This window comes from Peromyscus leucopus, chromosome 20 (assembly GCF_004664715.2).
Source record: "Peromyscus leucopus breed LL Stock chromosome 20, UCI_PerLeu_2.1, whole genome shotgun sequence".
NCBI classification, from domain to species: domain Eukaryota; kingdom Metazoa; phylum Chordata; class Mammalia; order Rodentia; family Cricetidae; genus Peromyscus; species Peromyscus leucopus.
Window position 1 is genome coordinate 40,920,999 of NC_051080.1, and position 26,032 is coordinate 40,947,030.

Here is a 26,032-nt window from a genome sequence, read left to right on the forward strand (position 1 = left end):
CTGATAAAAAACACAGACTTGATAGGTCTGAAAAGATCATTTTTATCATTTAGCTTTCAGAATCTACTGTCTTATACTTGTTTGTCATCATTCCACTAAAAGTAAAGAACAAAATATTGTTATGTTTATTATTTTATTTTAGTGCTTTTGCCATTTTGCATGGCTAGATCAACTTTTAGGTATTCATCCATAACACACATACACACACACACACACACACACACACACACACACACACACACACACACACACAGAGAGAGAGAGAGAGAGAGAGAGAGAGAGAGAGAGAGAGAGAGAGAGAAAGACTTACTATAAGCCCTGAATCTGGATAGCATGGAGAGAGAATGCTGAACAGAGCACTGTTCTGAGCCAGTGAGATCAGTTCACAAGCTTGTACTCTAGCTTCTCAGCTCTATGAAAACGTGCTTTTCCCCATTTCCACACTGTTCTTCTTCATTCTTAGAAGACGTTTGCAGAAATTTGAAAACACATGTCTCAAGTGATATAGGAAGAAATCTGATATGAATAGTTTCATGTAATCTTAACTTCATTGTTACAGTCATTCACAATTTAATTTTTACCTGTACTCAGAGACATCTTGGAGGAAGCAAGAATAGATAGGAAGGAGATAGTTGAGTAATACATTTGGTGTGGAATTTCTTTCTTGTTATTTTAGGCTAGTAATGTGTCTTTTTCCACTCATTTTCCCCTCAAAACTATCACAGATTAGTTCTTCATTTAACAAAATGTTCCTATTTAAAAACTACAGGTTTTCTGTAGCTCTTTAAAAAATGACTTCAAGGGATGTAGACCACCTCATCTTTCTCCCTAAGAATATAATAAACTTTCAATTGTCTTTTTAAAATTAAATTTAAAAAATTAATTTCAGAAGCCTCTGTAGCTTTTGTGTGATGACAGAGTATCTAACTTTTAAGTTTCTTCCACTTAACAAAAAAGATGCTTCCAAAGTATGATCTTCCCTGGAACTGGGCCACAGCCTGTATTTATAAACAGTAACAGCAATAATGCCCTCTTCCTGACCATGCTCAGCCGCTAATACTTTCCCAACTGTTTTTACAAATGGACAAATTGCGGTGTGGAGGGGGCAGGGCAGGACCGGCCTTTGGCCGGCTGTAAACGTGTTTTGCAAGCTGTTTGTCCAGCAGCATGTGATCGGGACAGTGGGGGTTCATCGGACAGCAAGGATTAAACCCCTAATTTGTTTCTGTTTTCTTTTGGACTGGGATAGACTACTGGGAATTCCATGTCCTTGCCTGAGCTGCCAAATGGGATTGGAAACTATTTGACTAACTGCTCCCTGCAACATGGAACAGGGACAATTTATTGTTTTCCCTCTCTGTTTAGTAGGACTTGAAAAAAAAAGTTAGAAGCAAGAGTATAATTTATAAATCAGTGCTTCCTTCATCCTGGACTCATTTTGAAACCCTCCTTTCATAGAATGCAACAATGCCACTTAAATGTAGTGATTTTTAACTAAATTCCACCTAGTCACCTCCATTCTAATTAGAGACAACACTCAAGTGACTATGTGATGTGTCATCATATATTTGAAGAGTCAGTATATCTAGGATAAATGTATACATGCTTGGTTTTCCTGAGGCCACTGAAATGTGCAGAGGACTCAGCATTCCCAAGGCAGTGTCAGAGGAGTCCTGTGGGGTGGCAGAACCCAAGATTCATTGACTTTTAAAGTTGAGATGGTGGCAGGACTGTACAGTTGAGACAACTCTGAAACACTGGCCCTTACCCTATATCAGAGTCCTTTGCTTCATTGGGAATGAATTTCCTGTAGCTGTGCAGGAGTTAAGAGTGGAGGTAGAAACTGTGGGCAGTTTGACAATGTCTCCGTGAGCCTGTGAAGTCTGCTGCACAGTAAAGTCATCTGAGCAGCGACCAGCTGAAGGGATGCATTTAGTCAAGGACACAGCAAGCTTCTTAGTGGCACAGAGAGACCTTCTACCACTGTGGCTTTGATATTCTCTTTCTTTAGCTTTAAACTACCCTTGCTTAAGTTTTAAAATATCATCTCTGTGAATCAGAATTGTACCTCAAGGTTAAAAGTAATACATTAGCCAAAAGTTGTTAAAATTATGATGCAAAGAAGTTTAAGGAAGCAATATAAAGTATGAAATTGAATCATACCTTAGCTAGAAAGTTAAACATGTGCTCTGAGAACTCAAAGAGCTCCCTTTTAAATGTATTTAACCCCCACAAGCCCACAAAATGCCTTCTTTCCACTCCTATATCATCATGTCTTTCCACAAGAATCCTTTACCTACATCCTAAAACCTGGCCAATGGAAACCTCCTATTCTGATAGTTTTTTTTTTTTCTATGTCTGCTGTCAAATGTTACTGTCTGCCATAGCTCCTGTAGTAATATTAGATTTCCAGTAGCACACTCTTATCCATCCATCCATTCATCCATCCAGTCATTACTGAGCATTCACCATGTTTGTGCATGGCATGTTGTCAAAGCTTTATTTCTCTGGTCAACTTAGGACTGATTATTTGTTCTGTGTTTGTTTGGCTCTCCAAAAAAACACCTTATACTAAGAATTGAATGCAACTATTTATTTGATAGATGATTCCAGAAAACAAAAGGAAGTAAAAATGAAAGAGAAAGGAGGGGAAAGCTATAAAGCATTCATTGGCTGTTATAGTTAATAGGGGAGAACCAAATATTAATGTTTTGTTGAGTGGACACAGCAATAAACTGGTCCCTAAGTTCTTATTTCATATCCATAGATCAGTGCAGCTCTCAGCCCTCATCAGAGAAGCTTCTTTATTCAGTAGTTGATGATTAATTCAGAGACTCACAGCTGGTCACTCAAGAGAATAAGGAATTGTAGAGCACTCAGTTCTAAATGGCACGTTAATATCATACTCTCTTCCCCCAAGGCTCAGGGATCATTATGGAAGAGTAGAGGAAAGATTTTAAGAGCCTATGTCTAGTGAGCAGACACTATGCTTGGCAAGTTGGAGAGGAAATGCTTATTCAGCTCATTTTCAAAGAGAAGGGAGAGGTAAACTCTACATGTTGTTGAGGACTTAGGTGGGTGAACTTAATATACCAGGTGCTATGAAATTGATTGAAAAAAAATAAAAAGAAATACTTCCCTATATAATGCTTTCCAGTGCCAGCATTTAAATACCACCTATTTGGGGCCCATTAAAAGGATTCTTATTAACTCTTTCAAACTGAATTTACAATCGTTTTGTTTTGTTTTGTTTCAATCTTCATTGTGTGAGCACATGAGTGCACAGGCCACAAATACATACTACTACACCCATTTTTTTTTTACTGTTATGCTTGTTTGTTATCTGTTTATTTTTGAGATTGTGTAATTACAACATTTCTCCCTTCCCTTTCCTCCCTCCAAACTCTCCACCCAGCCAGCTTTTATGTGGGCTCTGAGCATCCAAACAGGTACTCATGCTTGCATAGCAAGTGACTTAGCCACCAAGGCACCCTTGATACATTCATGTCTACTGGACACACCAGATTAGGGAGCTGGGAATAAGTCATTGTGATTAATTAATATATTAGAAATATTTATTGAATAAATGAAAAACAAGCTATTTGGGATTAAAATAATCCCAAGAAATGTATCAAAATGAGTTATAAAAATCAATAAATTAGCCTTTTGGGATTCATTTATAGATGTTCTATATGAGTTTATCAAACACATAGTGTGTTATATCAAGAATGTTCCTCCTTTCTCTCGTTGCATTTGAATATTGTTAAACCTTTATATCCTGATATGTGGCTTCCCCAGTGTCTGTCACTTCAATGCTGATGAAGCTATTAAACTACATTTTTTCTCGCAAGGTGTGTACCAAATCACTTCAATGAGAGCCTTGGGGTTAGAACTCAGGCTTATGCCTTTTTAAAATCTCAGGTGGTTACACTGTGTAGCCAGCACTGAGAAATACTACCCCCCTGGGATCCTTTAATCAAAGACCCAGATAACCGTGGCCGAGACTCTCAAAGACAGTTGTAACTGACCTTGCATTCTGGCTCCAGGTGCTCTGGAGATCAGCTAGCCACCACCTTTCAATTCTCAGAAAGCACTGACAGCCTTCGTATCATTCAGCTTGAATAGTTACGTGGACTTCATTCTGTGTGAAGCCTCCTCTCTCTTTGGGCAGCTCTGACTACTTCTGATATTTGCTTCTCTTCTTTGTACCTTCCATCTGACTTTCCTTTCTCTGTCAGTCTTGGTTGTGGATGGGGAAATCTTGCCAGCAAGTTAAATTCTGAACAAATCATTCCTTCTACAGATTGTTTATGGTATGCCTACTATTTACAGACTACTCCTCATTAGAAACAAAAGTGGAGATTTCTAGAGGAATTTGACATCTAGTCCTGTTTTTGTTTGCTGCTTTCAGTCTAATATATATATATATATTAGAGATTTTCTGTAAAGGGATGAATGGGATTAAGCATGAGAAACCTGGCCAGCAGACTAACAACAAACATTCAGAGCAGTTTTCTGAGTAAGCTTATGCAATGTTCCCTTGACGAGTTAAATAGGACACACTTCCATGTGACTCCATTTATATACTGCTTTCAGGACAGAGGGCAATGTCCTGCACTACTTCTCAGAGTGCCTTCTGCATCATTCTATGTCTCTAAATGATGCCCTGGGAAAGTGGAGTGAATGACTGAGATAATCCTTGACTTCCTGATGATGTTTGTGGGGAAGATAAGCATGGTTCCTCCCTTTTGGTTCCTCACAAATCTGAAGCAACTAGATGAGGTCCCAGACACGCTCTTGATCCAATAGTGCTTGACTCTGTCAGTTCCCTGAAGCTGAAGGTTTTGTTGGGAATCAAGGCACAGTAAGGGTGGGTCTGTGTCACCCTGGATTTCTGAAGCTTCTAATACCAGGAAAGGCCTGCTTCCTAGAGTTCTAACCACATCATTTGTCCTCAAGGTGAGTGTGGCCCTGGTCCACTTACCCCTCACTGGAAACATATCTGAGAAGCATTTTATACTCCAGGAACCAAGTTGGCTAAGATGTTTCCACCACCTTCTGTTGCCTGCTTAGATTTGAAATGCCTCCTTTTTAAATACACTCAGCACTAACGGTGATATGAATTTTGTTTAATCTCAGAGTGCTCTAGTTTATCACTCCAGCTTGTCTGGCTTTATCCTGTGCATGCCTTATGCTATCATGTAACTGTACCTTCTTCCAACCAGATCACTGTTAAAGGAGACAGTCCGTACTGATACGATGCAGGCTCAGACCAGCAGGTCCCACACACAACTCAAGTTCATCACAGTGCTTTACAGCCCACCACTGAGTCAGTTCATTTCATGGATTGATGTGCCCATCTTTTCCATTCAGAAAGCATCTTCTAATATTGTAAGACAGAGAATGAGAGAAAAGTACTTTTTCAGTTTCAAACCCCAGGGTACTTATACACTAATAACGTTCCTCCTTTGTGATGCTTTTCAAAAGAAGGCAAAGCAATTAAATTAAATGGAATTAACATTGGTATAATAGTATAAATCAAATGTCAGGAAATTCAATATCAAGGAGTTAACATTCCTTTATTATGAACTGACTGGTATCTACCTACTTAGAATTAAGAATAAGTTATGACTATGACACTGGTATAAATGAGGGTATTGGGGGAGGGGTGGATAACCTTGCCCTCATCAGCAAATAAGCCAATTTATAAATTGGGTGAAGCATATCTGTCAGTTCTCTTTGCCTCTCAATCAAGTCTCCTGCTCACAGTATACTGAGTAGGAGATCCCAGCCAAGCAGTTTATCTTCAAGCTCTCCAGTTGCTGAAAACAAACATCCCGGAGTGTTTAGGCTGTACCCACCCAGCTGTGTCTGGCTGAGCTGCTGGATTCTGAAGAGAGATCCCACATCATCGCTTTGTTCCCAACTGAAAACTACGTGCAGGATGGGTTTCTGGAGGAAAAGAAATTATTCTCTGAGTGTGAAGGTGGCACATCAGACAAACGACTTTTTTGGATTTTTGGTCTGTTTTTAATTTCAGGAATCCAGGACCTAAAGGCTTTCTGCTGAGTCTGAAAACAAACAGACCCTAAATTCCTCAACTCAGTTTGCCTTTAAGGAACTGCAAATTATTTTAGACCTGTATTTTATTGTAACTTCTTCCTAGTGAGAGGCTCTTCTCCCCTTCCAACCTCATTTTGCACTTGACTTTCCAAGAAACTATTAATAATGCTTGGTATTGAGGGCTTTCTCAGCCTCCAGAATGATGGAAGATCCCTCTGGCTTAAATGAGTGATAGTTTAAAAGCCTAGGTGCTTACCCACCCACCCAACACCTCTCCCACCCCGCCACCCGCTTCTTAAGATAAGACAGGGCCAAGACCAGACTTTTCCAGGACCAAGAAATAAAAAATGTTAACATTGTGTTTTCTCAAGCCTACTTAAGACTTGGTGAGCAGATATGACCACTGTATTTTGAAGGAGGAAAATGGAAAATGAGATGCCTTACAGTGCTTAAATGTGGTTTTAGTAGTGCTGTGCCATGAAAGAGTTAATGTGCATGACTCCTGTGTCCTGAGTCATAAGATTAAATAAAGAAGTTCGTCTTTCTATCTCTTCTTTGGTTCTGTCAATGCCAGCTTCTCAGCTATAGTGCCAGGATGGAAACCAGTCTTTTGATACCTCTTTGTTTTAATTCCAGTAATAGAGTTCTCTATTTCCACAATATTCTTCAGCAAAGTTCAGTGACTCCACAATTTGGAATCCCTCTCTGAATCTTGCTTACATGCCCCCTATGTTTGTCCTTAAACTGTAGAAGTAGTCTCTTGTTTCAGTATCATGTAGACAGGCACTCGAGTGAATTATGCTCTGAGATGCAGCTGGCCAAGTCTGCTTCCACCTGAAAAAAAAAATCCACTGTAAACAAGATGGATAACTCAGTAGCTGTGTATGGTGGAGTACTTCTCCAGGTAAAGGCTTCTTTGCTGTAATGCCTTGGCTGGAAACAATCTGTTATTTATACTGAAAACTCAGTGGAGAGCTCTGATCTGGTCAGAGCTTGAGGTAAGATATAGCAGTATCCCTGGCTGAAGCAGTCAGAAACCAAGAAGGGAGATTCTTAGCCTTTTTGAATTTTGCTATCAGGAGATCAAATAGGACATAGACGTTTTCTGGGATATATTCAGAAAGTACTGGTGTTTCTATAGCAAGAGAAATGAAAATAAAAATACAATCATTGTCACCTCCTAACATCCCAGCTTCATATAAATCCCAGATCAAGGGAATCAACACACAAAAGTCACAGGACTGAAAGGGACACATGTTCCTCTAAATGTCCAGAAAGTGGCTACTGATTAGAACTCCTTAGGGTATCTTCATGTGAGGAGGAGTCAAGTCAAGAAAACTGCTGCTTCCCTTTATTTTGAGTGCTTTGATCATGTGTTTGTTTTTTTAAAGACTAGAAACATCAGTCCTATTCATTTGTTCAGGGCTACTTGCAATACAGAATTCATCTCATTTGCAGCTCTCTATGTAATCTAACTAACTCACAGAATTACTGTCTCAGGAGCTTGGCTCTTTAGCTAGCTGTTCCAAACTACACATGGAACCCTCAGAAACAAGATTACCAAAGGTTTTATCTCTAGTATAATGATTGCATTTTTTCGAGAGTCATAGTGGGTTTAGTTTTGATTTTTTTAAATAATTTTTTTCATACAATTATATTCTGATCACCCATTTTCCTCCTCCAACTCCACTCTGATCCTCTCAACTTCCCTACATACCTAACTCTACACCCTCTTGTTCTCTTTTTTAAAAACAAACAAAATAAGAATCTCTCTCTCTCTCTCTCTCTCTCTCCTCTCTCTTCTCTCTCTCTCCTCCCTCTCTCTCTCTCTCTCTCTCTCTCTCTCACTCACACACACACACACACACACACACACAAACCAAAAAATCAGAAACCAAAATATACAAGCAAAAGACAAGGAAAACAAAAAATGCCCAAGCAAAGCAATCTCTAGCTCTTAAGCAAAGATTAAAAATAATCTCTACAAAAATATCATTGAGTTTATTTTGTGTTGAGTATCTACTGTTCATGGGGCCTATCCTGAAGTGTGGTTAATATATCCAATGAGGCTCCATTGGAGAAGACTAATTTTTCCCTTTCAAGTGGGTACCAATTGCAGATAGCTTTTTGGTTAGGATTGGGAGCTCATGTCCGAATTCCCCTCTCAGCACTGGGACTTACCTGGCTTAAACCTGTGCAGGCCCTGTGCATGCTCTCACTGTCTTTGTAAAGGCATGTGTGCCAGCCCCGTTCTGTCTGGAGAACACTATTTCCTTGGAGTAATCCATTCTCTCTGTCTCTTATAATCTTTCTGCCCCCTCTTCCACATATAGCCCTGAGCTCTTAGGGGAGATCTTGATGAAAGTATCCTACTTAGAACTGAATGATCCAAAGTTTCTCACTCTTTGAATATTGTCCAGTTGTGGATCTCTGTTTTAGTTACCATCTATTACAAGAAGCAACTTCTCTGATGATGGCTGAGTGAGGCACTGGTCTTTGGGCATAGCAGAATGTCATTAGTTATTTTATTGCTGTGTTTCTTAACAGAACAATAGTATTTGGTTTTCTGTTAGGACTATGGCCTATCCAGTCTCAGGTTCTACCCATCCTAGCCATGTAAGGATTCCACTTCATGGACTAGGCCTTAAGTCCAATCAGATAATTGTTGGTCATTCCTACAACATTTTGTACCTCTGTTGCACCAGCATTTCTTACAGGCATGTCACTCTTGTCAATCACAGAGTTTGTATGCTGGATGGATGGTTATGCTTCTTCTCTTGTAGTGTACAGAGTAACTCCCAGTACCATGAAAGATAGTCACTAGGGGCGAAGCCGCTAGTTAGGTACCTGCTGTACTTCTCCATGTTTGATAAGATAAGCCAGTGCTATCTTCAGCAATAGGGCTTTTCCATCCGTTGGTATACAGAAATCAATAGGCTTGGCAATCGCCTAAGATATTTGGGACTTTTTATGGGGCCCCCTTAGTCAATGACTCAACTAGATGTAGCCCATTCCTGGCACTAGATGTTTCCCTTGGTGGTGTAAGGTGTCTAAACAATGTAAGCATTGTTTCCCCTATTATTCTATTTAGATTTATTGTGTGTGTGTGTGTGTGTGTGTGTGTGTGTTTGTGTGTGTGTAAGCTTCTTAAGTAGCATGTTTCCACAGAGCCCTTCAAATGGCCTTTAGTGATAGTGCCCCTCCCAGTATTCCCTCCTTTATCTCTTCTATCCTTCCTCCTCCCCATTTAACCCCCCTACTTCCCTACTTCAGTCTCCCCCATCTCTTCATAACAATATATTCTATTTCCCCTCCTTAGGAGATCGTCTACTCCCCTTAATCCCTTATTGGGTACCTAACTTCTGTGGTTGTATGATTTTTAGAACTTATATCAAAAGCTTGTAGTTCAGGCTGCCTCAAACCCACTATGTGACACATGCTGATTTAAAACTCATGTTGATTCTGAAACTTCTACCTCAAATTACGAAGTGCTAGAATTATATGGGTGTTTTAAACCATGAGTTTCACTTGAACTAGAATTAGCATGCACTCCTTCCTAGCAGTTACTTAACTTCTAGAAGCTGCACATTTCTATCAGCAATGAGTTTCCAGATGAGCAGAATTTGGAAGACAGATTTAACTTACTTCTCAGCAACACAAACACACATGTCATTTGCATGCCAGGGAAAGCATTAAGACTTGAGATAGTTTTTTGTGGTTGGGCTCCAAGATAAGAATGTTGATGGGGAACTATAAGGTTAGGCATGTCTTTGAGAACTAGGGTTTGTCAATGCTGTCAGTGGAGGTGGGGTTATGTGTCCCACATAGGGATGTTCACATGGCCGATGTAATGGTCAGTATTCTACATCTTATAAACTTCCTTTCTATCAACTACTTTGGTGGGTGGTGCAGAAGGAAAGGCTGAGTGTCCAAAGGCCCCTCTCTTATACCAATGGCTGTTACATACCAAAGGCCATTCTGACCTTTCATTACACACACATGCATATCCAGGCCTGTCTTCCCTATTAAGGCTTTGTTGAAACAGCTCATAATATTGGATAGCCAGTACCAGTTTTCCCATTCTGGAGAATCCCAGGGATCAAAGATGACCTTCATTCCTTGTAGTTACACAAAGTTCCAACACAAAATACTTCAAATTGTTTTGTTTTTAACTGACACTTTGAAAGACAAAAAAAAAAAAAAAAAAAAAAAAAAAAAAAAAAAAAAAAAAAGCAAACTGGTTTCTCTTCAATCCTTCTATTGTGCCACAAAAAGACAGGCGCATCTCCTATTCACTTGAGGAAGTTTTGATTGTACAAATTTACAGTAGCCCTAGAGAAATTGCCTCATCATTGGTTCCACAACATTATTGATTATTTGATTTTCATTGTAGCCCCACTTTTTCTTTTGTTACTATTTGATATACCAAATTTAAATCTGACTTTCCTGGTACATATCCAGCTCCTATGCTTACCACAGCTGAGGAAATATGAGTTTTAAAGGAGGAGTAAGCACAGCAGAAGGGAAATAAGGGCACGGCCACCAGCTTAGGTGATTAGTGCATGACCTTATTTTCTTTTCTAGAGCCCTTCCCCTGAGCATCTGCAATCCTATCAATTGCTGTAGTTGAGCTTTGGGACATTAGTCTTTGCAATGTCTGCATTCCTTCCCTATGATAGACTACCTGAGATAATTAACTTATAAAGAGAGGAGGTATACTTGGGCTCAAGATTTTAAAGGTTCTAGTTCACAATTAGTTGGTTCCATTGTTCTAGACCTGTGGCAAGGCAGCATATCAGTTATAAAAGTAATTCCATAGCAAAGCCAAAACTGTTCATCAGGAAGTAAAAATTTAAAAAGTAAGAAGATGCTGGGGACCCATTATCTCCTTCAAGGAAACACTCATTGACCTAAAGACTTTCCATAAGTCCGACCTTCTAAAGGTCCCGATCCATAAGGACCTTGAATTTTAATTAATGGTCCCTTGGGGGTATTTAAATCCAAACTATAGATAGTTCAGTATCTTCAACCTAAAGACTCTTGATTTCTTTGCCATCTCAACCTTACCTACCATCCACCCACATATGCTCACTTCAATAAGAGTTCTACATCAAAATTGCTCCAATAGAAGGTGCTTCATTGGCTAGGTCTTAGAGATGAACTCCCAAAGCATACCTTAGCATGAAAGGTCTGAGCAGACCAGTATCTTCCTGGTACTGGCTAACCTTTTTGTTCTTGTTTGATTTCATTTGTTTTGTTTTGACTTTTTGAGACAGGGTTTCTCTGTAGCTCTGGCTCTCCTTGAATTCACTCTGTAGATCAAGCTGACCTCAAACTCAGGGATCTACCTGTTTCTTCCTCCCAAATACTAGGATGAAAGGCCTTCGCCAGCACCAGCTTAGGTGATTAGTGCATGACCTTATTTTGACTTGACCTTTTGTTTTTGATGATGTTATAGATCTTTTTTTTATTATATTTTACAATACTATTCAGTTCTACATAACAGCCACAGATTCCCTTGTTCTCCCCCTTCCTGCCCCCTCCCCTCCCCCAGCCCACCTCCCATTCCCACCACCTCCAGATCAAGGCCTCCCCCGAGGACTAAGATTGACCTGATAGACTCAGTCCAGGCAGGTCCAGTCCCCTCCTCCCAGATTGAGCCAAGCGTCCCTGTATAAGTCCCAGGTTTCAAACAGCTATCTCATAAAACGAGCCGGGGACCTGGTACCACTGCCTAGATGCCTCCCAAACAGATCAAGCCAATCAACTGTCTCACCTATTCAGAGGGCCTGATCCAGTTGGGGGCCCCTCAGCCTTTGGTTCATAGTTCATATGTTTCCATTCGTTTGGCTATTTGTCCCTGTGCTTTATCCAACCTTGGTTTCAACAATTCTCACTCATATAAACCCTCCTCTTTCTCGCTAATTAGACTCCCGGCGCTCCACCCGGGGCCTAGCCGTGGATGTCTACATCCAGATTCCTCAGTCCTTGGATGGGGTTTCTGGCACAACTATTAGGGTGTTTGGCCATCCCATCACCAGAGTAGGTCAGTCCCGGCTGTCTCTCGGCCATTGCCAACAGGCTTTTGTGGGGGTATCTTTGTGGATTTCTGTGGGCCTCTTTAGCACTTTGTTTCTTCCTTTTCTCATGTGGTCTTCATTTACCATGGTCTCCTATTCCTTGCTCTCCCTCTCTGTTCTTGATCCAGCTGGGATCTCCCGCTCTCTTTCCCTCGACCCTCGCCCTTCATTGCTCCCACTCATGTCCAGGCTGTTCATGTAGATCTCACCCATTTCTCCATCATTGGGTGAACATCACCTGATGTTATATATCTTTATGGACTGTTTCGTCTAGCCAGTTGCCAACTCTGCCAGAGGGAAATTTGGGACATTTATTATAAATTTCTGGATCTTTAGCCTATCCCAATGTTTATTCATTTATTATTTGAATCAGAAGTGTCTCAAACATACAAAATAAAAATTCTCAGAGGTCAGGAAGACAAGAATGTATATAGTCACACCTCCCATTGAACAGATTCTAACATTTTGCTGTATTTGCTTCCAATTTCTCCTTAAGGGAGGAAGCACACCAAGGGGAGAAAAGAAAACATGCAAAAAACAGACCCACCCACATGATGGTTAAAGCTCTGCCCAGTTTCCCTGTAGAATTCACTTGAAGTTTGTGTGTATTGTTCCCATGAATGTTTTCATTATTTTTATTTCATATGTTTATTCTCATATCATAGACTTGATTTTTTTGGTATATGTATATGTGTGATTTGCCTGTTTATAGGCATGTTTAGCTTGTATCCGGGTGCAAGTGTGTGTGCAGGTCCAAGTATACTTGCTTGCTGGTATGTGTGGAGTTCAGCAGTGAATGTCTGGTGTTGTCTTTGATTTTGCCTCACCTTATTTATTGAAGCAAAGTCTCTCCCTTGAGCCCAGAACTCACTGATGCCATTAGTCTGCTATGTCTCCCATGTACTGGGAATACAGGCTACTATGGCTCTCCAGAATTTAAATGGATTCTGGGAATCTGAATATTGGTCTTCAAGCTTGTGTGGCAAGTTCCTTGCCCACTGAATGACCTCCTTAGCCCAATTTTAAATAGGCAGTATCTTAAGGTATGCATGCTTTTAAAACATAATTTTTACTCAATATTGAGAAGCTTCTCCGTGCTAATCTATGTAGCTCTGTTTATTCATTTTTAAAAAACTATATGAAAAAAACACCAAGATTATACTAAATGTGTTTTTTTCCCAAATGCCACTTCATTATATAAAACTGATTCTGTTATAGTCTTCAAAACCTAGCCCCCACCCACTCCAGTCATCAGGAGTCACAAAGTCTTGAACCCTAAATCCTGCTTTTCAAAAGATTCATTAGTTTATCTGATAAGTTAATTGCAAGTGCTTTGACCCCAGAGGGTTCAAATGGCCTCTTAAGTAGCCTCTTCCCATTAAGAGAGTTCACTGAGATATATTTTGCTTCTTTGCCATTATTTTTCTAGCATGCATGAGAGTTCTTGATTCTTAATAGATATACACCATATATGTATTGGATGAATATTTGCCTGAGTAGAAGAAATTGACCAGGAAGAAAGTTTTAATACAGTGGTGGGAAGCACATGTAAGAGCACAGTATGAAGACCTTGTCTAAAGTATACCATCCTCTGGTTTCATGTGAATTTATTTTTCAAGTACGGTCATGAGGGAAAAAAAGATGATTTTTGTCAACTCTTTCAGACTGTACACTCAGGCATGGCTTGACAAAGACTATGGGATGCTTGCAAAGAGCCACCAAAATCTCTAGCACCAGGGAATGGTGATTTGAAAATCTTGGCAGATGTTCTGCAATCTTGCCATCTGTCCTGGAAAAGTACCTTTGATTTGGCTTTGATTGGGCCCTAACAAAGCCATGAATGCCCGATTTGGTGAGATAATGCCAAGGCTGCAGCTTCAGTGTAAGGGAGTTGGTTCCCCATTTACTGCTGCTCTCCAAAGCCCAGGATCAGCTTGCTCTGCCTAGAATAGATGTGGCTTTCTCTAAGAAATGGCTGGAGGAGGGGCTGGTGTGGAAGGGAAAGCTGTTCAGTGCCATCAGCAAAGACTTCTTCTGGGCTGTGGTCAACCTCACTCATTAATGAATTACTGAATGAGCAATTGACATGCATTAATTACTACTACCCCTACTACCCAGTGAATTGCTTTTGATCCAGTTGAGGCACCTGAGTGTGTGGTATTATCGAGCACTAGAGTCAGGAGAGTAAGCAGAGGTGCAAAGGAGGACCCACTTACCAGCACAGACTTCCTGGTGAAATGACCTCATCTGTAAAATACCCAGATATATGCTAGAGAGAATTTAGGGAAATGACCTTTAGCTCCCTGTTGCTTCCTTAGTTAGAGCAGTGATGACAGTGCAGTATTGACAGTGATGTTGGACAAGGAGAAAATGGCTTCACAACTGCACAGTCCTTGCTTCAAATCCTATTTATTTCTCTTCTTAGATCTGTGCTCTTAAGCAAGTCATTTGGCCCCTCTGTGTCTCATATAAATTGAAACTAGTGATTTTGCCTTCCAACATGATCACAATGGTTAAAAACTATCCTTAAAAGGAACTAACACAGCTATAGTAAGTGGAGGACATTCCAGAAGACATTAGGGAGCATGAAGAGAAGGTAGCAGCAGTGTCATCAGACAGAGAGGGAAGAACTCTTGATGTGGAGTTTGGGGTTCCGATTTCACTTGACTCACTGAGAAGTTTGTTGTCCTTGGATGTATTATTGACATTCACTGGTGTTTCCCATCAATACAGAGAGGCCCATACAGGAATGAGGTACTGTTAAATGAGGATCATATATAGGAAGGATTTAAGATTAAGGACAAGGAGGAGATCACTAAACAGTGAAGACTTTGTGGAGAATGACCTTGGGAGTGTGCTGAAGGTCAGGTAGGATTTAGATAGGGATAGTTAAATGAAGAGGACTTTCCAGGAAAGGCACAACTGAGCCAAAGAGGCCACATCACACAGACCCATCTTTCCTTGGTTCCTCCCCTCTGGGGAAGCCTTATTTGTGGAGGAGAATGGGAAAGACAAAGGTTTTGACTTTAATTCTGATGGTTGTTCCTTTGGTAGTTAGGGCTGATGCTGGCAAAATTACCAAGTTACTGAGGTTAGCTGCAAAACCATTCATCTTCCAGTCAGTGGTCCTTCATTTGCTGTGCATTCTCCCCTGCTCATCTGAACACAATCCCATTCCCACCTCACCTAACAGTCCTGCAAAATAAGCTCTCTGAGGCAGACTTCTGTAAATCATTCCTGACCCTCAAAAGCATGCCTGGAGTCACAGTGTGTCAAGCTTAAGTGGAGTCAGGAGCTCATTATCATAAGCCCATTGTTTACTTATGAAGGAGCACATCCACAGATAAGCGTGCAGTTAGTGAAATGAACAGAGTCAGATTATTACACACTTTCACTCCCTCACTGCATACCCCCATCTCTCTCCAGTATCCTTTTTATTGAATTCTTTGAGGCAGAATATCAATACTTGTATATTAATCAGAGCTTTGGAGGTTTTAAGTGTCAGAAACATAGAAAGCATTAACATGAACGGAAGGCCTTGGCTTGCATAAGTGAAAAGTTCAGTAGAATTAAGCCCAAGATTCTGGAAGGTGGGATGTTGGGTCCCTCTCACAAGGCCCCTTTTTCTTGCTGTGGCTCCATTACTAGGCAGGCTGCCTCCTGATAGCATCCAGAAAGTCTAATAGCACCACGATTACATCATTTCTTCCTTCTTAAGGTCCTAAGAGAAATTATGGGGTAGTTTCTGGAAAAAATCCGACATAGAGCTTTCATTAGTTTGGCTTGAATTGTGTGCCCACTTTCCTTGTGGTGAGGGGTTATAGAGATGTGTTTATTGCAGACAACACCAAGTGCCCACTACTGGAACCAGGGAACATTACCAGTCTTTTGGAAACTGCCTCTCCTTTAGACTACCCCTTTTCCTACTATGTGTAAACTCCCGCCTCATGAGTATAACTAGTGTCTCATGAGTCAAGTGAGCATCCCATAAGAAATTCTAACTTTATGTATGTCTTTTCTCTCTTTTTTTTACCACCTTTTTATGGTGTTCATGGACTGGGGAAAATTGTGGCTTTTAGGAAAGAAAAAGCTGCTCTATTTCATTGCATTACAGCAGTGGGGTACCAGGAGGAGATGCTGGAAGGAGGGAGAGGATGGCAAGGGGCAGTTAAAGGGGAGCATAGTCCAGCAGGGTGTGGCTAATGTAGATGAAATTGAGTGGAATTTTCACCTAAAGATTTTCAGAAATTATTTTCAGGCATGTTTTAATTCATTGTGTTCCCTTATGTAATTTCTGACTCACTTGCTTAATGGTTTCATTTGTGTTTCAAAATGGAAACACCAAACCTTCCTTTATTTCCCTTTCCCAATTCCTCAAATACCACAGAGCTCTGTGAGCAGTCAGCAAGCTAGAGGAGCTGCAGTAGATATTTTCCTCAGTGAGGCAAAGAAGTCTTGAGATAATTTAGCACAGAAGAACCAGTGTGGGTCTCTGCCAGATAAGCTAGTGCTAATTAAATCACTTTCACAAAATCTCCTGCCTGACAACTAGCAAAAACAGAGAAATATCTGAATGCCCCAAAGATCCCAGGCAAACCTTTAGAAAAATATTTCCAAACATTAGAAATTTGAAACCAAAGTATCCTCACTAATTAGCATGGGGGTGCTGGGGTTTGTCCTTGCTACTGTATCTGGTCCTTGGTGTAGGGGACTGTGGAGAGGAGGTTTTCAGGGTGCATGGGAGACTACACAGTGATAGACTACCAAGCTTTCAAGAACATCACAAGAGGTAACACAGGTTGTTCTATTTGGCATTGTTTTATCTATGGCTCTGGTAGCCGGGGAGATCTTACCTTCCCCTCTCCTTGACTCCCTTTTCTTCTCTCTGAACCCTCCTTTACTCTCCCTCTTCCTTTTTCCTTTCAATATTCAATGGACCTCTACTCTTGATAGCGATCCTAATGGTGAAAAGCCGAGTTAAAAGCTTAGTCCTTGCCCTTAAAGACCTTATGATTTAATGAAGAAATAGATATGGATAAATGGGCTTCAATATGGTATAGTAATTATTATGATGGGGAGGGGGTATGTAGGACATAGTAGTCATATAGGGAGGAGAGAAGTTACTTACACTTTCATAATCAGAAAAATAAAATTTTACAGGAAAGCTAAGCCAAGTTAGACCTTGTTTCTGCTGGCAGAGTGAGCTGGGTGAAAGGGGCCTGAGCCTAGGATGAGGAGGTGTCTTATGTTCGCTATCTTTGCTCTGATAGTCTCTAGTAGTCCTAGCCTGATAGTCAAAGAGTTTAGTTGTGAAGTCTGTCAGACATTAGGAAAAGCATTTGTGTGGGCAGATGTGAGTCTAATGCCCAGATATCATGGCACCGCTCAGCTTTTAGAGCTGGGGCCTAGTACACAGTGCCGGCAAAAGAACAGGATAACTGCTCCACTGTCCCTGCACCGGTGGTCACTGGGGACTATGCCATGTCTTCTGGAGCCTCTGTTGAACTTCCCTAGGAGGTATTTCTCTCTTCCTTTCATTACCATCCTTCACAGAGTCTAACTTGGCTTCTGAGACATGCTGTTTGCTCAGTTGCAAGGACAGAATTCTTAGAAGCCTCTCTTAAGCTGTGCCATTTAGGGCTCTGCTGGGCACAAGGAAAGAAGAGCAAAAGCACCTGGTGTGGTCCCCCCCAAACACACACACACACACACACACACACACACACACACACACACACACACCAAACTACTTTCCTTTCCTTGTGCTTTAAGAAAAATTAGTAATTTTGGTACCCTTAAAATTTTATTTTATCAAAATATATGACTACTCTCCTCTTACAAATAAGTTATGCAATTCAGAAATATGAGAGCAAAAACAGTATTGTCCTCCTTCCCCCAATTCTTGCTTTAGCAACACTCATCAAATTTGACTATCTCTTTAAAAATGAAAATAGCCTTTTCTCATACACTACATCCTGACCACAGTTTCCCCTCCCTCCTCTCCTCTCAGTTCCCCTCACCTACCCTCTCCCCTATCCACTCCTGTTTCCCTTCAGAAAAGAGCAAGCCTCCAAGAGACAACAACCAAACAAGACAAAACAAATGACAAGGAAACAAGGCAAAAAGCCCTCCCACTGAGGCTGGACAAGGCAACCCAATAGGATGGAAGAGTCCCAGGAGCAAGTAAATGATGCCACACCTACTGCAGTTAGGAATCCCACAAACACCAAGCTAACAGCCAAAACATAGACACAGAGGACAGAGTGAAGACTCCTGTGTCAGTTTCTGTGATCCCGTATGTGCCCACTTTGTTGATTCAGTGGGCCATGTTCTTCTGGTATCTTCCACCCCCTCTGACTCCTACAATCTTTCCTCCCCTCTTCCAAGGGGTTCCCTGAGCTCCAGATGGAGAGGGAACCTGACAGAGTCCTCAAATTTAGACTCTCTCTCTGCTTAATTTTTGTCTGTGGGTCTCTGCTCCTGCTCCCATCTGCTGCCTCTCTGATGACACTGGACAAGGCACTAATCTCTGAATATAGTAGAATATCTTTAGGAATCATTGTTTGGAAGGAGTCTGGTGGAAGATCTACCTCCACTCCCCATCTCTTTCCCTAAACCCGCCCCTTCAAAGCCCGCCAAACACAGCTCCTCCCCCCAGAAAGGCTTAAGACCATGGGATCCCCCAAAAACAGACTCATGGTTCTTCTGGTCTTGTATCCCATCTTCTCTCTGCAGGGCCAGGGAATTGCCCTGGAGCGCTTTACCCATTAAACCTGGACTTTCCAGTTAGATCTAATTTGGCTTGCTGCATCAGCTGAGAGACCTTCAGGAAGTCTAAAACTTACCAATTATTTCATTGATTTTTTTAAATTTGTTTATTTTTGTTTTGTCAGTGTTATTTTTATAGACCATTGGTGTTTGGTTCCACTCTAGGCCTCTGGGGTATCTAGTCTCCAATTCTTAGCCATCCAGGCTGTGTCAGGCATGGGCTCCATCTGATGGAGGGGGCCTTAAGTTAAATCAGACATTGGTTGGCCACTCCCATAAGTTTTGTGCCACCATTGCCCCAGCACATTCTGCAGGGAGGACAGATTGTAGGTCAAGGGTTTTGTGGCTGGGTTGGTGTCCGAGTTTATCTTTCCTTAGCCTGCAGAGAACCTTCCCAAGACAAAGAGACTAGAAGGTAGCAGTGAAGGCTCCATGCAGGCACCAGCTTGACTTCTCCACGTTCAATGAGCTCTGTGGGTGTTGTCCTTGGCAATACCCCTAGCCCCTGTCAGTTCATTTGTATATCTTTTGAGTTTATTATTTATACCTCCTTCTCTATACATTAATGTATCAGTTGGCATCCTGGTAGAAAACAGAAAATATGCTCAAATTATGCTCACCTAAGATAGATTTAATAAAAGGGTTGTGTGCAATGTATGGGGAGGGTTTGGGGAAAGCATAAGTGGGCTTTAAGAGTGCTGTTCACTGACTTGGTCGTGGGATGCTGAAGAAGGGCCTTGCAGCAGACAATATAGAGAAGTGACTGGGAACAGTAGACTCCTTCCAGTCTCTTGCCAAGGCTCACCATTGACTGAACCCAAGGGAAGCCAAGGGGAAGAAAAGCTAGGGATTCAGTCTATGCAGGCCAGCCTCCTGAGCCTGGGGGCAGAGTAGGACAGGACTGCAGGGCACATGAAGTCTCCCATGCAAATCTGTACCTAACAAATGGTTTTCTGGGCCCTTCTGCTGGTTTGTTATAGAGGCAAGGTTTCACCATGTTCTGCTTTTTAACATGGACAGTTTATCTCAAATCTTTTCAGATCAGTGCATAAGGAACTAATTGATCTATTTCATTCATTGTGAAATATTTAATCATGTGATTTTAGGATATTTTTAAAATATGTGTGTAATGGTGTGTGTGTGTGTATTCCATAGATTATATACATCATCTCTGCAAGTTATGAAGCCAAGTAATACAATGATCATCTGTGATCTCAGCCCTCTCCCTAAGATCAACACTGTAGACCCTGCCTCAGGGTCCTCTCCACTCATCTATTGTATCCTGTTATCTTGGACCCACCAATATGAATTTGGGAAGGTTATGAGCCCTCTTATAATTTTAAAGCTAATTTTTCCATATCTGTGTGTATCTTTAAATGATCTATTGTATAGTGTTACTTTTTGAAAGCATTATCAAATCACTGTTGTAATTGTTATTAACTTTCTACACTTTAAGTACTGCATCTATTTTGCTGTGTGCAGATAAACATTACTTATTTCTAAGCTTAGACTGTTCATGTGAACATTCCACAGTGTACCTTTCTAGGCCACTCAGTATGGGCTTTGGGATTCTTTCCAGACTTTGCAGTTTCAAAGCACTCTGTTTATGAACATTTCTGTCTCTGCCTTCTGACATGCATGAAAGAGGCCTTGGGGGCATATACCTAGGAGTAGAATTCCTGGGTCATGGAATTTATGAATACTGAGCCTTGCCCTGTAATGCCAAATCATTTTTCCATGGATGTGCCAACTTAAATTCCCACCAACAGTGTGTAAGACCGCTGGCTGTCCAGTCCTCCCTCATGCTTTCCATTTTCAGGCATCTTCATTTTTTAATCACTAGTATTCTGTTCAGAGGTGCCAAGTAAGAGCTTAATGAAAGCCCCATTGTTATCATAATAAACATTTAACCTGGCCATTTCCTCAAGAAAATAGTTCTAGTAGTCACTATAAAAAAATCTTTTCCTTTTCTTGAACTAATTTATTTCCAATATTGTTCTCCTAATTTCACTATGGCACATTCTAAATATGTGTTATTTAGAATAAATGGTGGTTAAAGACATTGAAAATCTGTCACATGCAACTTTTAATTCTTTTCAATTTGAAAATAAATGTGATTCTGGTAGGATGTATGTAAACTCTGATCCATAAACCTGAAAGTTTGGATTGAGGCCATATGGAGAAGAGACAGGTGCAAACCAACATTTCTTTAGATCTGGCAAAATGTGTATGCATTAAGAAGGAAATTCTTCCTGCATCGTTCTCTTGCTCCCTCCCTTCATTCTTTTCTACCTCTGTCCTACTTTATTCTGGCTCTTATATTTTCATTCAGTAACTAGCTAAAAACTTAGTGTAGAAAACAAATACCAGTGAATTATGACTTTGTAGCCTGTGGGGGGATGGTGGGGAAGGCTTGGCTCCTGAAGTGCAGAAGGGGAGCCTGCATCCATATTTTCTTAGTGCATGTTAGCCCTGGCATAGATTACATACATTACTGGGTATTTGCTAAATGAATGAATGAATCAATGCTACAAAATGTTTTCAATTCTGGCAAGTAATCTATGTTTTAGTACTGGAGTTAATCTTTGAAAATTAAATACTATATTTGATTTCTTGATTGATTCCTTCAGGAAATATAAAGTAGCCTATCTGTTGCAATTCCTGGCTACTCCCCTAGCTACATGACTGCACATGCGCAGTTCAGCAGCCAAATAAGCGGTCTTATGTGCTACGTAATCCGCGTGCTGCATGATTGTGTAATTTGTGCCCAGTGTGATCACGCAATCTATGCACATGCGTAGTGTAGCTCCATAAACCCATATGCGCATGTGCAGGAGAGTCTATAAGAAGCTGATCACAGACTCCCCCAGCCCACACACATGTCTTTTCAGCAGACCTAACCACGCACTCTGTCCTGTCCCTCCCTCCTCCTAATAAAACTCTGATAGTGAGTTTTGTTGTGCAACATGACTTTTCCTCGCAGGATAAGAGCACAGCATAAAACCAACACTATCAATTCCTTGAACTCTCTTTGTTTATTTTTAGATCATGTTCTGTATTGTTTCAAATACCTCATCTGCTTTCTTTAAGTCTTGGGCAGTGGCCTCAGCTCCTTACGACATGCCAGCCTTTACCCTTCCACAAAAGCAAGAGCTAGTTATCACCCAATGTTCCTCTGACCTAGAAATGCTGAGAGATTCACCTTAATGAAAACACAGGGACTTATAAAATTGCCCTGAGCCCTCTCCAGTAGTATGCTGTTGCTCGGTGGTTGGTGGTTCGCTGGACAGAATGTAGGTAATGGCTGGGGTTTGGGGCCCTGCTTTATCAGGGTTATGTAACCTTCAAATCAGGAAACAGACTCAGGGGGATGGGGGAGAACTGCCTTTAATGAGCTGCTGGGATTGGCTGAACTTGTGCTAGCCTCGTGCTCTCCATTGTAACCTTGATGTTTTTCTCATTTATAAACTTTATTTGCATGCCACAGCCCAGTTGAATTTGCCTGGTGCCTAGTTTCTTTAATCTTCTGGCTTGGCTGGCTAGCTTGTAAATCAGCCTCAGACTCAGAGCTGCCCATATATTGCCCTAGTTAGCACTCTGCAGAGAGTTGTTTTTTGTTTTTTTGTTTTTTGTAGGCTCCTATCCAAAGCACGACAGTGTAGCTTAACATTGCATGGTGCGGTTGCTACTAGCAGTAATGAGTTGTTATTGAGCTTCAGGAGAAGAAGGAATAGATGGATAGATTAAGATAGTTCAAGGCTGATAGTTCCCCAGCTAATGCTGTGGGATACCAGAAAGTTTACCAAGTCACTCTGAGACCCACATTCCACTTATAAAAGTGGTGATGTTTCCTTTCCCTACCTGCCATGAGCATGGCTGACAACCATGATTCTAAAATCTACTGCAGGGAAAATGTGTTCTGTTCCAGGAGCCTGTTGCTGATGGGGTAAGCATCACTGGCACACCTTTGCATGCACTATGCACTAGGTCCTCTCTTATGGCTCTGAACCAAGCATAACTACTTTTCATTTTCTAAGATATCAAAGTACAAAAAGGAGCTGATTAGGAGAGAAAATGAGCAGTTAATGTTGAAAGAGGAAGATGTTTAGCCGTGTAGTTTGCTACCAAATACTTCAGTGTTTACCCTCGTCCTTGCCATTTTCCCTTTTCTCTAGTGAAGATTAACTTATTTTGCCATGTCTGAATCAGGGACGGGGGTACAAATTGATTTATAATTTATAGAGACAGTTTGGATTCTCTCATTAGCAGAACCTGAACTAGCATGTCTGTGCAAGGACTGTTTACAACTTAATGACTCACAGCAAGCTGTCTGGTACACATTTGCCATGTTCCTTAAGTCAGGCTCCAGGTTAACTGGAATTCTTAGAGTCTTTGCCTGAGGCCTCATGGCTATTTCCTAATTGGAAACTGGTTAATCTTGCTAGGTGTCCCACTAAGGAAGGAATCCACAGAGACATCATTCCTAGAGCCAAGTTCTCGGGAGTATCCTGTTCTACTCAGCCGCCTGCTCTGGTGCCATTGTGATCTGTGGGGTTGTATTCACTGATTGAGGCTGAGCATATGGCAAGCAAATAGAGAAAAGGACCCTGGGGGGATAAGAGAGGTGAACTAGATCAAATAGCCTACCGCTCTGCCAGCCAACCCCAAAGTTCCATCATCAACAGTGTAGGTTTGAAGACCAGCTCCATTCCCTGTGCTGGACTTCCTGGAGTGGTTAGAGTGATATAGCCAGTATCTGGACACTTGATAGAGATGTAGAATCCTGGGACACATGCTCACATTCTGATTCAGTAGGTCTGGGGTAGAACATAGCAATCTGCATTTGTGTAGGTAGCTTAGATGATTCTGAGGCTACATTCAACCCCAACTGAATGCCTCTCCCTTCCCCTTCACAAAGTGACTTTTAATGTAATCTTAATGTGAGCAGAAGTGAGGAATTCCTTTGATATACTTTTGGGTAACCCTGTTGAACCCTATCTGAGAGAACTAGAGGTACATTATTTACTGGAAATCTGACTTTCCGGAGGGTTCCCTCTGGTCCAATAGTTTGAATGACAGAGAGCTGGAGTCAGCAGCTTGCTTTCACATGTACATAGACCTTCACCCAGAAAGCCCTCTAGCACTTCAGCATCAAATAAGAGATACTTCCAGACAGGAATTTTAATTAGAAAAGATGAAGAACCCAGAGGCAAATTATCAAAAATCTGAAAGTTTTCCCCTTCTACATATCAATGTGATATCTATTTGCATATAATGTAAGCCATTACTGAACTAATAAAATGAGTGAAAATCATTTATAATTGGCCACTATGTGTCAGGCCTTGTCCTCATTTTTGTAGATATTCAGCTGCCATGACTACTAATACTTTCAGAATGATTATTTTCCTTATATAGGTAGAAAACGAAGGCACAGGGAGGTTAAGTCACATGTCTAATGCCTCACAGCAAGAAAGTAGCAGCCTGGCTCTCCTGGTTGTATGAGGTAACATGAAATCATTAAGGAAGCTAGTAGTGGGCAGAAGCTTCCATTTTCAAAAGAGAAAGGAAATAAACACAAAGAGGTATCAGAGGAACAGAACTCAAAAAAAGATATGATGCTTTTCAGAAAGGAAACTAGGCACAAACACATCAACCTCTGCTGCACCCTGGGTTTAATTTCAGAACTTTTATTATCACTCAGGACTACAATACTCATTGGTGTCACTATCTTTCAAGAGGGGAGGTTTTGTGCACTAGTGTCTGTTAAAGCTCTTATTGAGGAAATCACTGTAATTAACCCACATTGATCATGATGTGGTTTGGGCACGGTCAAACAGTTGTTTTCTGATTCAAGTAGGCTGGTAAGCATATTTCAAGTCTGACCTTAATCTCTCTAGAGTCACACAGACCTTCTCTCACTCCCAGTAAACACCTTTTTGAAGATTTTGTTTTATTTGTTTGTTTGTTTGTTTGTTTTTAGCAATCTGAAAAAGGAAACTGCTGAATGACATTTGATATTGCTTGCTGAATCCAGAGTTGTGTCTTGATAAGCATATCCCCTGGTCACCAGCCATGAGTGTACATGTGGTCTCACTGTAGTGTCTGCCAGCTTTACATTTTATAGCCTTGGCTTGCAGACCCAGACCCCCAGGACTCACTGCAAAGGACCCCTCTCCAGGCACACCTTAGAGCTCAGCTCCAAGGAGAACCTCCAATGCTCAGCCTCATGTTTGTAGCCACTGCTTCTGTTATCTGGCATAATAAAAGCTCGTATGTATAATCAGTGAAGGGAAGGAACACAGTTCTCTGCTCTCCGTTTCTTCTGGGGAGTAATTTTGTAACCAAGAGCCTGGTGCAATTCTCTATTTTGGAGGTGCAAAGCTTTTCATATGTCAACCAGCTGTAACCTTTTGAAGGTTTAATGAAATCAGAAAATATAATCCACTATATGAGAGTGAATATGAATCAAGTCTATTATTGTTGAACAAATGGCATTAATTTCCAGACACATGTGGACATGCGTTTTAAAATATTTGTTTGAAAAATGTCAGGATACTCATTGTTTTAGAATATTTGAACAGCACACTACCAGTGTGTTCTTTTTAAAAAGTTGTACTTTTGAAAGGTTACAGTGTTGGCATATTTACTTTTTTTCCAACCTCTTCAAGTGGCCTAGATAGAGGAAAATACCTTGAATTCTTCCTTCCATAGACTGCCTTTCCTAAAGGGTATAAAATCCCCTTCCTTCCAGCCACAGTGGCAGGTTAAAAGGCTCACTCTACATCCTGGTGCTTTTATTATGTTGCTTATAGAGAGCTTCTCTGCTGTGTTCTGGAGTTATAGAATGAGACTGCTTTAAGCAAATGCAGACAGATGTCATATCTGCTATCCCGCAGAAAGAGGAAGGATCACTTGGAGACTAATTCTTAGATGTCCTAAGGCAGTAGAGGTTGGATAATGATCAAGGCAGCCCTAGATCCTACCTTCCTGGTGGCAAACTGCTCCAGTCCAGCAAGGATTGACATTGGTAGAGAGCACAGTGATCTACAAAGTGGAAGTGGGAACATGCATTGTTGGGTGGAAAGAGAAAACCTAAGTTTATATCACTTCATTTTCAGTTG

The 26,032-nt window shown here is 41.1% G+C and overlaps 1 protein-coding gene and 1 long non-coding RNA gene across 4 annotated transcripts in view; one reads left to right on the forward strand and one right to left on the reverse strand.

Moving 5' to 3' along the window:
• Positions 1-26,032, forward strand: part of Cpq (carboxypeptidase Q) — a 434,594-nt gene that overhangs the window by 227,432 nt on the left and 181,130 nt on the right. The gene's annotated exons all lie outside the window — the stretch shown is intronic.
• Positions 6,355-26,032, reverse strand: part of LOC114709793 — a 171,144-nt gene continuing 151,466 nt past the window's right edge. The window contains exon 9 of the long non-coding RNA XR_005089658.1: positions 6,355-6,897. This is a non-coding gene — a long non-coding RNA (uncharacterized LOC114709793). The remainder of the gene's footprint in view (positions 6,898-26,032) is intronic.